We start from the raw sequence: 13,267 nt of genomic DNA, 5'->3' as shown, positions 1-13,267 counted from the left end.
TCCTCTGTTACAGAGCAAGTCAAAGCCAGTCTGGCCTACACAAGGCCCCATCTAAAAATGATGAAATAAAAAGTAACCATGGTGGTTTGTCAATGAGACAGGTCTTTCACCACCTAGGAGACCAGGGCAGGCCTGTGAGGGATTGTCTTACTCACTTAATTGAAAGAGGTCTTCCTACCTCAGCTGTGGACAGCAGCATAGGCTGAGGTCCTGGACTGAGCAGAGAGCATGAGCTGAGCAGTAGCATCCACGGCTCTGATGGCTGACAACAGTGCAGCATGATCAACCACCTCAAGCTCCCGCCACCATCACTCCACCTCAGAAAGGTCTGTGCCCTGAGTTAACCCCCTTCACTTTTTTGATGGACTGTGTCCAGGTATTTCTACCGCAGCAACAGGAAAAGTACCCAACACATTAAGCCCTCTGCTCACAAAGATATTAAATGCAAAGTTGCTGTTTATGGGGCAGGAAAATAAAGTAACAGCACAATCCTAGCCTGCTCCTTCTGCTGCTTGCGAACCTGGCGAGGAGATGGATACCTTCGCTGTGGGGGTTAAAACACTCACAGGTCTTCAGTGAAGAGGCCCAGCTAGCTGAAGCTACCTTGAAGTTCACAGTGGAGACTCCCTTCTGGAGCCCATCCTAAGCCCCAGGGCCTCACCTGTCAACTCCAGCCCAATCAAGGCAAACCTGTTTGATATCTACCTTCTTCCAGACAGCCAGGGAAAGCAGGTAAAGAGGAGAGAATGGAGGAAGGGATTTGTGGAACATGCAGCCAAAGCCCGCACAACCTAAAGGCTGTGGCCATCGCTGAAACCTGTGTCACAGGGCAGTCTGGGTAGGGACAGATGAGCACCTTCCAGGAACTCCAGATCCCAAGAGGAAACTGCTAACACAACCTCCCCACCCCCGCCGCCGCCCACAACAGCAATTCAACTGCTCCAATGCAGGTCCTCAATGACCTCATTGGTCCGTCTGGAAAAACCCCACTACTAGGAGCCAAAAGTGTCCAGGAATGAGTCATGTGGCTATTTATCTCAAAGCCCTCTGAACGGCACATTAACACATGCCAAAGCAATAAGCAAGAGGCAACAAGAATCCTGATACCCACCTCATATCCAAGCTCCAGTGGCCCAGCAAATCTACAAATTTGCATCAAGATCTGAATCACCCAGGCAGTGTGTGTGTTAAAAACAAACTCCTGGGGCTCCGGCCAGATAACATCACAAGACTCTCCAGAGATGGGGGCTCTGCATTTTCAACCAGAATTACCATAAACAATTCTTAAGCTCCAACACATTAGGGCAACTGAGGCATCTGGGAGGCAGTATTAGAGTTAAAGTCACGTTTGCTTTGAAAAGAGACAAGGGAGTTAAAAAAAAAAAAAAATCCTAACAGCCACTCACTAGTTGATACTAGCCAATTCCGTAAACTAGGATTACCAGTCACTCAGAGGTGTTCTCTGTATCTAGAATCCAGTTCAAAACACTCCCAAACCAGTACCCAGCACAGGACAACCCCACATGCAATCAGAACTACAGCTTGGCAAAGCAGCAACAGAAAAACAGCCCCACTGAAGTACTCCATCATGTTTTCTACTTAATGGAAATGACAAAGGCACTGGGCCAGATTTCCAAGACAATCTTACGAAAAAGGCTTTTCTGGGCACTATGACGGCCAAGAACAAAGACTCATTTCAGAGTCCACCATTTCACACAGCAGCCTTCCGTTCCACAATCCCCAGATCAGGTCCCTTCCTAGGTACTAAGCAAAGAAGAGTCTTTCCCTTCTAAGTCCCTATATCATCACCATTTCTAGCTGCAGGGCTGACACTGAATATCGAGTGACACACTATAGGTAGACACCTGGATAATAGGCATGGAGCAGTGAAGGAGCCCTGGTACTCTGTGAGGCTCCTTAGCTCAAGGTGGATAGCCCTAATCTGATTGACAAGGTATAGGCTGGACTCAAGAAATGTGAACCTGATTATAGTCAACTCTACCAGTAACTCAGACACATCTCTGGGAATGTCTTGATCCGCCAAAAAAGTGGAAGAACACCCCTAGCCAGCTGTGAGGGGAGAATCAAAGCAAAACCAGACATATGCTGGGACCATACACTGCTGTCCTTTACACCTAGAAGACCCAGAAGTAAGGATGGCTCAGCCATGCTGGACATCCAAGTCGGGATTCAGAAGAAAGAGGAAGAACCCCACCTATTGCTACCCTGGGGAAAGACACAGGCCAGCAAAACAAAGGTCAGAGTCCCTCCAACTCCACTATATCGCTGGGGCAAGTCAGAATACACGCAGGCCTCAGTTTCCCAAACCGTACAAGAGGCAAAGAGGTTCTCAATGACATAGTGACCACAAGATACTCCTACAGAGGGTGAAGGACTGCGTGGCGTTAGCGGATAGGTGGGAGGGGGCGGGGCTGAGGCAACCGGAGAGGACAGCCTCCCACCTTCCATCCCTCCCACCGTGCTGCAGGGGCGCAGGCCCACAGGGAGTCACGCGCCCATTGTGCCCAATCGCTGGCCTCGGCCAGGAACCCAGCCGGCGGAAGGCTTCAGAGCTCGCCGGCAACGCCCCCAGCACGGTTCGCCACCGTCCGCCGCTGCCCAAGACCCTCCCCAGCGGTGCTCACCTACCGGAGCCGCCGCCACGGGCAATCAGCCGCTGCCTGCACTTCCGGAATCCACGAGCCCGCCCCTACCGGATGTGACTTCCTCCCGCGTCCAGCCGGGAGCGAGCCGTACTGCCCCTCCGCCGCGCTCCCGGCGTCCTGCCTTGTGGGCCTCGGGATGGCCACGATACCGGCACTCATACGCCGGTGGCTTCAGGAGCAACACCCGCGGAAGGCCACTCGGCCCCGCCCGCGCAGAGAAGGCCCCACCCCTAACTCCGCCCCCGACGTAGGGCTCCGCCCATTACTAGTGCGCCTGCGCAGACTTGCAGGCTTGGCTTCGTTTGACAAAAGTTCTGAGTATCCTGAGAAACAAGCATGGAATTTCCAAAGGGAAAGTCCAAATGGCCTAGTCTTGCACCATGGTATCCCTAACCTGCTGCGCACACTCCTTTTTATAGTTTGACCCTAAGACTATAATGGCTGAGGTCCTAAGTGTCCCCTTCAAACCCTGCTATGTACCCTTTGTCAGGACCCTAGATTGCACTTAGTCATCTGTAGATGGGTAGTTCTGTGTAAGCATCAGACTTCATCCATCCTCACTCGCCCCGGGTGACAAGCTCCAAGGAAGGGATAAGAAGAAACCAGACCTAAGAGGTGAACACCATTCCCTTTTGGCCACAGTGGTTATGGGGACCCTGGGATATTAGCTTCCAGCCTAAGAAAACCATGTCAGTGCCTGGGCTCTGTCATGCAAGGCCTCCTCCTTCACTTGAATCTGACTTCTGTCCACACAAAGCAGCTCTCATCTCAACGGGAATAAGAGACACTTTGTTCTGAGTCAAGTAAGAGTGACCATGACATGGGACACAAATTCAGTTTGACTTAAATAACCTGTTCCAATGTAGAAGTGTTTTGTGAAGTTTGTAAAGTAACAGAACAAGGCATACACCAAGGCATTTTTCAAATACATTTCTGGGGCCATCAGGTCAGTAGATAATGAGGAATTAGGAGAAATCTCTGCTTGGGTCTGAGATGCTGTTTGACTACATTTTAGCTTTGGAGTCCGCTGAGTTAATGCATCCCAAAAGGTTTACCTGATAATCACATTGATATGAGGTAAGGCATAGACATGAGCAATGGTTATTAAGGAGACTAACAATAATTATGGGACAATGTGACCTTGTATCTGCAGCATCCCAACCCCTACAATCAAGTTCTTTTTTTTTTTTTTTTTTTTTTTTTGGGGCTGGGGACCGACCCCAGGGCCTTGCGCTTGCTGGGCAAGCCCTCTTCCCCTCAGCTAAATCCCCAACCCCCACAATCAAGTTCTTATTCGTCACCAGCCTTATAAATAGAGCCCTGGCCATTTTTTTTTCCTGGGAACGTCTGTTTCATGAGTTTCTCTTTTGGGTCATCGAATTTCGACAGAATATCCCAAATTTTCTACTTCATGTTCTAGATCTAAAATGATCATCATCGTTCCCATTGGTCAGAACTCCCTCCCCTTTACTCTACTTCATGGGCTTTGTGTCACGTAATCCACCTTCATCAATCAGATTTTTTTTTTTTTTTTTTTTTTTTTTTTTTTTTTTTTTTTTTTTTTTTTTTTTTTTTTTTTTTTTTTTTTTTTTTTTTTTTTTTTTTTTTTTTTTTTTTTTTTTTTTTTTTTTTTTTTTTTTTTTTTTTTTTTTTTTTTTTTTTTTTTTTTTTTTTTTTTTTTTTTTTTTTTTTTTTTTTTTTTTTTTTTTTTTTTTTTTTTTTTTTTTTTTTTTTTTTTTTTTTTTTTTTTTTTTTTTTTTTTTTTTTTTTTTTTTGAGACTGAGACAGGGTTCTTGGGTCTCGAGTCACCTGTGCTGTCCTAGAACTCTCAAAGTAGTCAAGAGTAACCTCCCACCTCTCCCTGCCAAGTGCACAGCTGCCATGCTGGAGAGAGAACCCAGGGCCTCACACATGCTAGCCAAGCACGCTGCCAGCTGAACCACATCCCCTACCTTGAGCACAGTTACTCAGAAGGAATCAGGACAGAAGACAGCTACACACACAGATGCCTTGCTTGAGGTGCTACCTACCAACCCTTTGGGTGCCAGCCAACACGCTGGCGCTCAATGCTGTTTGTTTTGCAAATATATCATTTTGCAAGAACGCAAAGTCAGAGTGAGGACTGTTAACAGCAGCTTCCAGAAAGCCTGCTTGACACTGTTTCTCTGTGGTTGGGAGAGCCAGCCAGGGCAGTGAACCTCACTGTTTTTGTCATCTCTTATGCTGTGTGATTTTTTTTTAATTTTCAGCTGACAAGCAGACTCCATTTTGTGCATCATTATATGCAGGTGCTGGAAACTTTTAAAGCTAAAGCCCAAACAACCAGAACCTGAGAAATTGACAGAGCCTGCTGCAGACACTGGGTCAGTCAATGCCAAGCTGTGGTGGTAGACTTTTTGAATAACCAGACTTGGAGCATGATAGGAGGGAGGGAGAGCAGTGACAGGAAATGGTCTCTTGTGAAAGAAGGCACTAGGAAGGATGCCTTGACATGGCTTCATAGAATCCCCAAAGCAGCCCCACACTAGTTGGAGGTCAGGACACCTCTGGACCCACAGGCTGGGCCAGGAAGCCACAAACTAACCTTTCAACTCTTCAGCTGACCATTCCCAGCTACCTGACTAAACCTCACAGCTGGAAGACACTTTGCCAGGACTCAACCTGGGACCCTCCAGTTCCAAGTCCCAATTCATGCTGTGCCACTAAACCACATTAATCTTAGCCAAGTCCCTTCTGTTTCCTGGCACTCAGTTCCCCATGTGTAATGCCAAGGAGAGACCCAGAAGTCATCCTCTGTCGAGATACTCCATGATGGGGCTGGAGAGATTGCTCACTAGTTTATATTTCTCTTAAAGGGAACCCAAGCTTAGTTCTTAGCACCCAGGTCAGGTAACCTACAACCTCCTGTAATTCTAGCTCCAGAGGATCCGATGCCCCATTATGGCCTCTGCACAGACATGCATGACATGCATGCGTGTACACACACACACACACACACACACACACACACATACACACTTAAAAATAATAAAACTAGGGTTGGGGATTTAGCTCAGTGGTAGAGCGCTTGCCTAGCAAGCACAAGGCCCTGTTCGGGTCCTCAGCTCCGAAAAAAAAAAAAAAATAATAATAAAAAACTAAAATGTTTTAAAGAAGAAAAGAAACCATAATTAAAAGAACATCCCAGAAAGGGGGGTTGCAATTGCAAGGACCTGAGGTAATCAAGCTTGCCCTCTAGCCTTCCCTCTGTACTTGAATCTAACACAGTCACCCAGGGGACCTCCGCACCCCATTACCCATCGTGACCTCAAGGCCTCATTCATAGTTGACTCCTGGGCTGAGAGTGAATGGCTCTCTGTGATCCAGGTAGGGTAGTCAGGGCTGCCAACCAAGCCAAGTTTGCTCTGGGCTCAGGCCACATGGATAAGCTTCCTATCTTCATGTCTACCTGTAACAATGGCTCTGCCCTCTCAGTTTGCTTTTGTCTGCCCTCTCCAGTTTTCCTGGAAGGTGCACCCAGCCCCCGATAGAGCTAGGGAGGGAGTAAACACTCTTGTCTAATCTTCCCCAATGTGACCATGTGGCACGCAGCGATGGCCCCACCTTGGTAGATCCTGCTTCCTTACATTCCTCCCGCAGGTAAACATGAACTTAGCATCAGCACCTGTTCCAAGGCCTATGCCTGGCAGTCACTGGGACAGAGAAGTGCCTGACCTTTTCCAGTGGCCTGCCCTATTTCCCAGCTAGATCCCCATCACAAGAACCTGGGGAAGCATGTATGGTCTCCCATCTCCAGGGCCCTCTGCACTCCAAGAATGCTCTCAAGCAACAGAGGCAAAAAGTCCCGAATTTCAGCCTCATCTAAGCTGCTGAACCCAACCATGGGTTCCCCAAAGAAAGACGAAAATGTGTTTCCAACCCCAAAACATGATGTCACTTCAAAGTTCACATTCAACAACTGTACAACAATGACAAAATCACACACAAAACAAGTCTCATAATATTTTGAGTAAGTTCAAAGTTTGTGCTGGGCCACGCACATTCTTAGCTATCCCAGGGTGTGTGCAGACCACAGGGTAGACACAGCTCGTACAACATCTGGTTCCAGTTGGTAAAGTCCAAGTAGAAGGTGCTTGTGATTTTATGAGCCACTGCCATGCTAACAGAGGAGAGGAGGAAACACTGTGGGCTGCCAAGCTGGGCATGATCCAGCGCTAACCTGTAGCACCACCCGCGGCTTCCTGCTGCCAGTTCAGCTGTGACTGCTCCTCTGGTCCCTGTCTCCTGCTCCAAGGCTGCGGGTCTGGCGTGCTGTGGAGACAGGCAAAGAACTTCAATGTGTGGCAGCTGCAGACCTCTGACAGCTGCCCATAGCTTTGAGCATCTCCATCTCATCTCAGGATGCTCGGCATCCATTCCCCACGGCACCCCAGGAAGAGACTGCCCAAGCCCAGAAACCATGAATTCCGGTGCCTCTCTGCCTTACCTTACAGATCCTGGTAAGCCACATTCTGCAGGTCTCAGTGTCCCTTCTTCCAAAGAAAGCAGTCGGGCTTGGGAAACACCAGTCACTCCCGACCAAGTGCCAGTGCTGACCAGTAGGACATTCTACTGAAGGGGATCTATGTTGCTCAGGACTCTACAGCTTTATCCAGAGGTCAGGAGTGCTGGGATCAACTGGTGATGTCTGCTTGGCACTCAGGACGGAGTGAGCAGACCAGGTGCCACCTACCCAAGTCACAACCTACCTGCCACCAATGATCAGAGAATCCACGTGTCCACAAGATGCTCTAACACTGGATTCTGTGAAATGTCATGAAACAGAAGTTACCAACGGGAAACTTGAGGACTCTTCGATAGAAAGCTGATCCAGGGGAACAAGTCGTCTCCCCTAAAGGATGGAAAACAGGAAGAGGACTTTGGGTCCCAGTCATGCCAGTGAGGGTAAATTTTAAGATGAGAGACGTTCTAGATGTTCAGAGCTTTTGAGGTGACCTCAATACCCAGAATCATCAAAGGACCACTGGATGCAGCCATCCCCTTTCCTGTGACATAGCAGCCATTGTGTAAGGCTGCCTCATCTGGAGCAAGAATCCAAAAGGAAAGGAGCAGGTTCAGCCTCCAGCATCTATACCAGAAGATGCATGTGGGATGGAAGCCCTGGTAGGTGCTGCCTCAGGGTGAGGCCTGCTTTCCTCTTCCAGTTGATCTGTTTACTTGAGGCCCCTCTCACACATCCCACTGCCCTAGGTGGCCCTTTCACTACGTCTCCTACACTGCAAACCCATGGTTCCCTTCTAAGGTCCCTTTCTCTGTTGATCCCTCTTATATCCCATGCCAACAATTCTCTCCTCTGTTATTCTATTGTAGTGTCCTCCACTCTCCTTTCCTTTCAAATCAACCCCCTGCCTCGGCCTGGGCTCTCTCCCTCCCCCTGCAGATGGTCCCAATGACAAGAAAGCCAGAGAGGGGGAAAGAGCCTTCTTGAGAACTTGAGAAGAGTTACTTCGTAAAATTGCCCCATCTCTCCTACTTCTCAGCCCCGCCCTAAACCCATCAAAGGTGCAAACTGGGTTAGGTAACCCCAGGGTGAGGAAACAGGGCACAGGGGTTCCAGAGCAATTTGGCCAGTACCAGGCTGTCCAACTCTGCCCTTCCTGTACCTCTGGGCATATCCCCAAGGATAAGGACTTCAAGATGGACATCTTACCAGGTGTGACAGCACAATTGTGTAATCCCAACACTTAGGAGACAGAGGCAGGAGGACCACTGCAAAGCTTGAGACCAGCCTGGCCTACATGGCAACTTCCAGCCCAGCCAACAGAACCCTATCTTAAACAAAACTGAAGTAAAACCTAAAACCAGGAAACAGTTCAACTTGTTATGAAAGTAATTTTAAACCTATAAGTTGATCTTAATAGTATCCCATGACTCAGCAACCAGAACAGGGACAGTGTTCAGAGTTTCAGCTAAATCCCCTTCTTTTCTCAGTCTCATTTCACTCAGGTGGCCTCTAACTCCCTGTGTAGCCAAGGATGACTTTGAAATTCTGATCTTCTGCCTTCCCCTCTCAAGCTCTAGGATTACAGGTGTGTACCACCACATCTGGGTTTTTTGGTTTGTTTTGTTTTGTTTTAAGATTTATTTATTTCATGTATGTGGGTACACTGTAGCTCTCTTCAGGCATACCAGAAGAGGGCATCAGATCCTGTCACAGATGGTTGAATTGAACTCAAGACCTCTTGGAGAGCAGTCAGTGCTCTTAACTGCTGAGCCATTTCTCCAACCTCTCCCCCACAATCCTCCAGCCCCCCCCATATACTTTTATTCTAAATAAATTTACTCTTTATTTGGGAGGGTTATTATTTGTTGTCTGTTTTTGCCTTTTTACTGGGAGAAGGGCAGACAGGGACTCACTACATAGCTCAGGCTAACTCAAAACTTACTATGGAGCCCAGGCTGGTCACAAACTCCTACCTTAGCCTCCCTAAAGCTAGGATCACAAACCACAAACCGAGGTTTTTTCCTTGTTTGGTTGTTCACTTGTCTTGAGAAAGGGTCTTATACAAGCAAAGCTGGCCTCAAACTGGCTTTGTAGTCAAGGCTGGCCTTGAACTCCTGATCCTCCAGACTCCCTCTCCCAACCATGAATCATTCATACCACAGCTGATTCGTGTGGTGTAAGAGATGGAGCTCACTGAGTGCTAGGCCAGCCCTGCACTAACTGAGCTGCACTGCCAGTCCCTCACGACTCCCTTTAACTTCACTCAGTATCCACTCCCCGTTTGAGTTTCCTTGATTCTGAAATTCCTTTAAAAGGCTACAACGGAGCCCAATGGCACAGTGCTTGACAGCATGTGTGAGGCCCGGGGCTTGAGCCCCAGTGCTGAAAATAAAGCAAAGTGGTTTTTTAACCATTCAAATTGTGAGTTGGGCTCTAGAGTATGCCCATATCTACATGTTTGCTGGTTCCTAAGACATTTTGTAGATAAGTCTCCATTTTATGCCACTTCAGAGATGATCTATGGTTAAGAGCACTGGCTGTTCTTGCAGAGAAACCAGGTTCAATTCCCAGCACCCACGTGGTGGCTCACAGATGTCTGTAACTCCAATTCTCAGGGGTCCAACACTCTCTCTGGCTTCCATAGGCACCAGGTATATACATGGTACATAGACATACATATAGGCAAAACACCCATATATATAAAATAATAATATAACATTTTTTAAAGTGTCTAGTGTGAGTGGGGCTGGGCAGATGGCCCAATGGTTAATCCTGCTTGTGGATCTTACAGAAGACCCTCATCAATACTGAGTGGCTCACGGCCACTTGTAACTTCAGCTTTGGGAGAGCCAACACTCTTTTCTGGCATCCACCCACATGAATCTACCCACACATAAATTCGTGAACAAGCACACATGCACACACACAGACACACACACACACACACACAGACACACGCCTAAATTTTTAAAATTTTAAGTTTTGGGGGACAGTAAGATGATGATGGCTCAGCAGGAAAAGACATTTCCTGCTAAATCCTCATCCTGTCTCCAAGACCCACATAGTGGAAAGAGAGAATGAGCTTCCACTGTGACTTCCATACAACCCTGCCCTTCCATGCAACATATACCTACATACGTAAACAGTGTAATTCTTAAAACGTGTGCCTAGGGGCTGGAGATGTGACTTGGTTAGCAGAGTATACGGAGCATGCTCGGAGCCCTGGGCTCCATCCCCTGCCATACTCTGCATAAACCCGGCAAGGTGACTCACACTCGAAACCCAAGCACTCAGAAGACAGAGGCAGGAAGATCAGAATTTCAAAGCACACTGGGTATATACCAAGTTCAAGGCCAGCCAGGGATAGAGGAGATGCTGCCTCAAAAATAAAAGGTATTTGGGCCACCAAAATCCAGAGTATCAATGGAAGCATGTATGTCATGGCAAAGACCTGGGACCACAATGGCTCTCATTAGTGACTAGCAGTGGATAGATTAGCATAGCTACTTGGGAAGATGGCTTGACAGGTCAAAGTGCAAAAGGGAGGCGTAAGAGGTGGGGCTCCAATTCCACAACTCCACCCACCACCCAAGCCTTGAGGTCAGACCACACTGTCACTGTTGTCCCCAGGATGAGTAGGACTCCTGTGGGGAGAAGAGTATTATTCTGTAGTCTATGCTGTAGTGCCAGTTTAAGGAGGTAAACATGGGGCCAAAGGCTCCCAGGTGTGTTTGTCTGACAAGATGATTAAAAAGAATATTTATTTGCATGTCTGGATGGGCAGACCAACCTGGATCCTATCAGGGGAGCTATAATAGGTGCTCATCACGTGGGAATTTTGTTTGAAGTCATTGCTTTGTCTCACCTGCAGGCTGCCTCTGATTCCACAGCTAGGCTCAGCCCAGACTGCACCACGCTCTAGATGTCAGCCCACAGCCATATGCTGAGTTCTCCATACGTCTCTCCAACTGGATATACGTCAGGGTTCCTGAGAGCCCTCCTTCAGTTTGGATCATTTGTTTGAGTGGCTCAGAGCTTGGGGGAACATATCCATTGTGTGTGTTCACTCATTTGCTGTGGGGGCCATGGGCGTGGGGGTGGGTTGGAGAGATAGCTCAGCTGTTCCGAGCACTGGCTGCTCTTCTAGAGGTACTGGGTTCAATTCTGAGCCACCACATGGTGGCTCAGAATCATCTGTAATGGGATGGGGGTGGGGGAAAACACCCTTAGAGGCCAGAAGAGTGCACTGGATCCCCTGGAATTGGCGGGCTTCCAGGTCTGCAGCACTATAGGGACCCTCATCAGTTGGTAAGTTTCCCGTCCCCAAACTCTGTCCATTTGCTTTTCTAAGGAGACTTTGTCACGGCTTCCTCAACAAGAACGTCAAAATGTGGCAGAACAGAAAGGGTAAAAGCTAAGGTTAACAGATTCTGCGTGGTGTCCTGCTGCACCCTCTGGGATGAAGAGTATCTTCTCACTTGCAGGGAGGGGTTTAGGAGCCAGGGACAGTTTGTGAAGTACCTGCATCATAATATCCGAGCTGCTAACATTTAAAAAGCAGGAATTTCACATAAAAAAATAAAAAAAAAAACCAGGCTTTGACTTCTCTCGAAAATGTGGCCAACTTGGCACCATGGCTTCCTTCCAGCCTGGCATTGGCAAGTCAGAGCTGGCTCGAGACTGCCTCCTTGTGGTAAGACAATGTAGCACCATGCCCACCATGGCCACCCAGACTACCCACTTTGCCTCCTAGGTCCTGAGCAGGCCCATCTTGCCCCAGGCTGAAAAGTCCATGAAGGCAGGGACTAACTGCCTATCTGTTGGTTTCTGAAGAAAAATAAACTTTTTAAAAGTCTTCCATTTATCATGGATGCATTTTTACATTTACTGATCTATTTGTGTGTGTTTTATGTGGGTGGGGGTGCCTCTGGAATTACCACGGAGGCGTATGGAGGTTAAAAACTGCTTAAGCAAGTCAGTTCTATCTTCCCACCACATGGGCCCTGGGTAGCAAACTGAGGGTGTCAGACCAGGCCTTCTGTACCTCCCAGTAACCCACTCTCTAATGAGGACAGCAGAGTACACGTCACAGGCCACTTAGTAACTGGTGGGATCTGACCAGCAGAAAGGCACCTAGCACTTACCTTTGTCACTTTATCCACAGGGTCTTTATCACCGAGATAGCAGGCGTCTCCCCACTCTGTAAAATCAGGTGACTTGGTGCTACGTTCACAGCCACGAAAACTCCCTAGATTCTGAGAAAGTTTAGCCCTTTCCTCTCCTGACCAGGGTAAAGATGTTATCGGGGAGGTTTGCATTTCTTATCAGGCCCCATTAGTGGCCCTCCAGGGTCTGATTAGAGCAGGCCAGACGTACTTAATAAGCAGTTCTCCACACAGCTTCAGGCCCAGAGCTTCTCCCTAGCACCTTAGCCTGGGAAAGGATCATGAAGTGGCTTTGGGTCCTCGGGCTTGTGGCCCTCTCAGAGTGCTTGGTCAAGTAAGTATAAACTGAGTGCTATCAGCCTGGCCTCTTTCTCACTCCTGTAAAACTGTCTGACCCTCTTATCCCATGCCTATCCTACAGTGAAGAAGGAAATGAAATCCCCCCCTGGCCTTCATAACCTTCAGATGTCCATTCATCAGTGATAGTTTGCCAGGAACACCGGAAGGCCCAGAAGTCTTGGGGCAGGCATACAGGGTCACCCAACTCCAAGAGCACAAGTCACATCATGGTCTGTGTGACGTCTCTCACCAAAATCCTTCAGTGCAGCTTTAGGGGTATAGCTTCTATGTTGTCTTTTAGACCTCTCTCAGCATGTCTGTCTGTCCATCCATCCATCTGTCCACCACCACCTCTCTGAGAGTCTCTGTGTCCACAGACCTCTATTTCTCTCTCTCTCTCTCTCTCTCTCTCTCTCTCTCTCTCTCTCTCTCTCTCTCTCTCTCTTTGGGCTCAGGCCTCATCATTTCTCACTTTAGCTCCCTGGCATTTCCCATTTTTCTCTCATTCCTCACTTCTGATTGAAACAAGGTGGGTTTGAGGGCTGCTTCCACCTGCGTGCAGTGGTTTCTGCTTGTAATGTCAGCTTTTGAAA

General features: G+C 48.1%; 1 protein-coding gene across 3 annotated transcripts in view; it reads right to left on the bottom strand.

The window, feature by feature from the left end:
* The window catches only part of Vps37c (VPS37C subunit of ESCRT-I), a 28,660-nt gene extending 22,603 nt beyond the window's left edge, over window positions 1-6,057 (bottom strand). The window contains exon 1 of one of the 3 annotated variants that reach the window (XM_032891633.1): window positions 5,973-6,057. The gene's annotated coding sequence lies outside the window, so the exon portion shown is untranslated. Of the gene's footprint in view, window positions 1-2,645; window positions 2,868-5,972 lie in introns of those variants that run through there. The other 2 variants (XM_032891631.1, XM_032891630.1) reach the window with 2 other exon arrangements.
* Between the last annotated feature and the right edge of the window lie 7,210 nt (window positions 6,058-13,267).

Source organism: Rattus rattus, chromosome 2, assembly GCF_011064425.1.
Source record: "Rattus rattus isolate New Zealand chromosome 2, Rrattus_CSIRO_v1, whole genome shotgun sequence".
NCBI classification, from domain to species: Eukaryota; Metazoa; Chordata; class Mammalia; order Rodentia; family Muridae; genus Rattus; species Rattus rattus.
The sequence above is the reverse complement of the archived record's forward strand: the minus strand, read 5'-3'. Positions and strand labels throughout refer to the sequence as shown.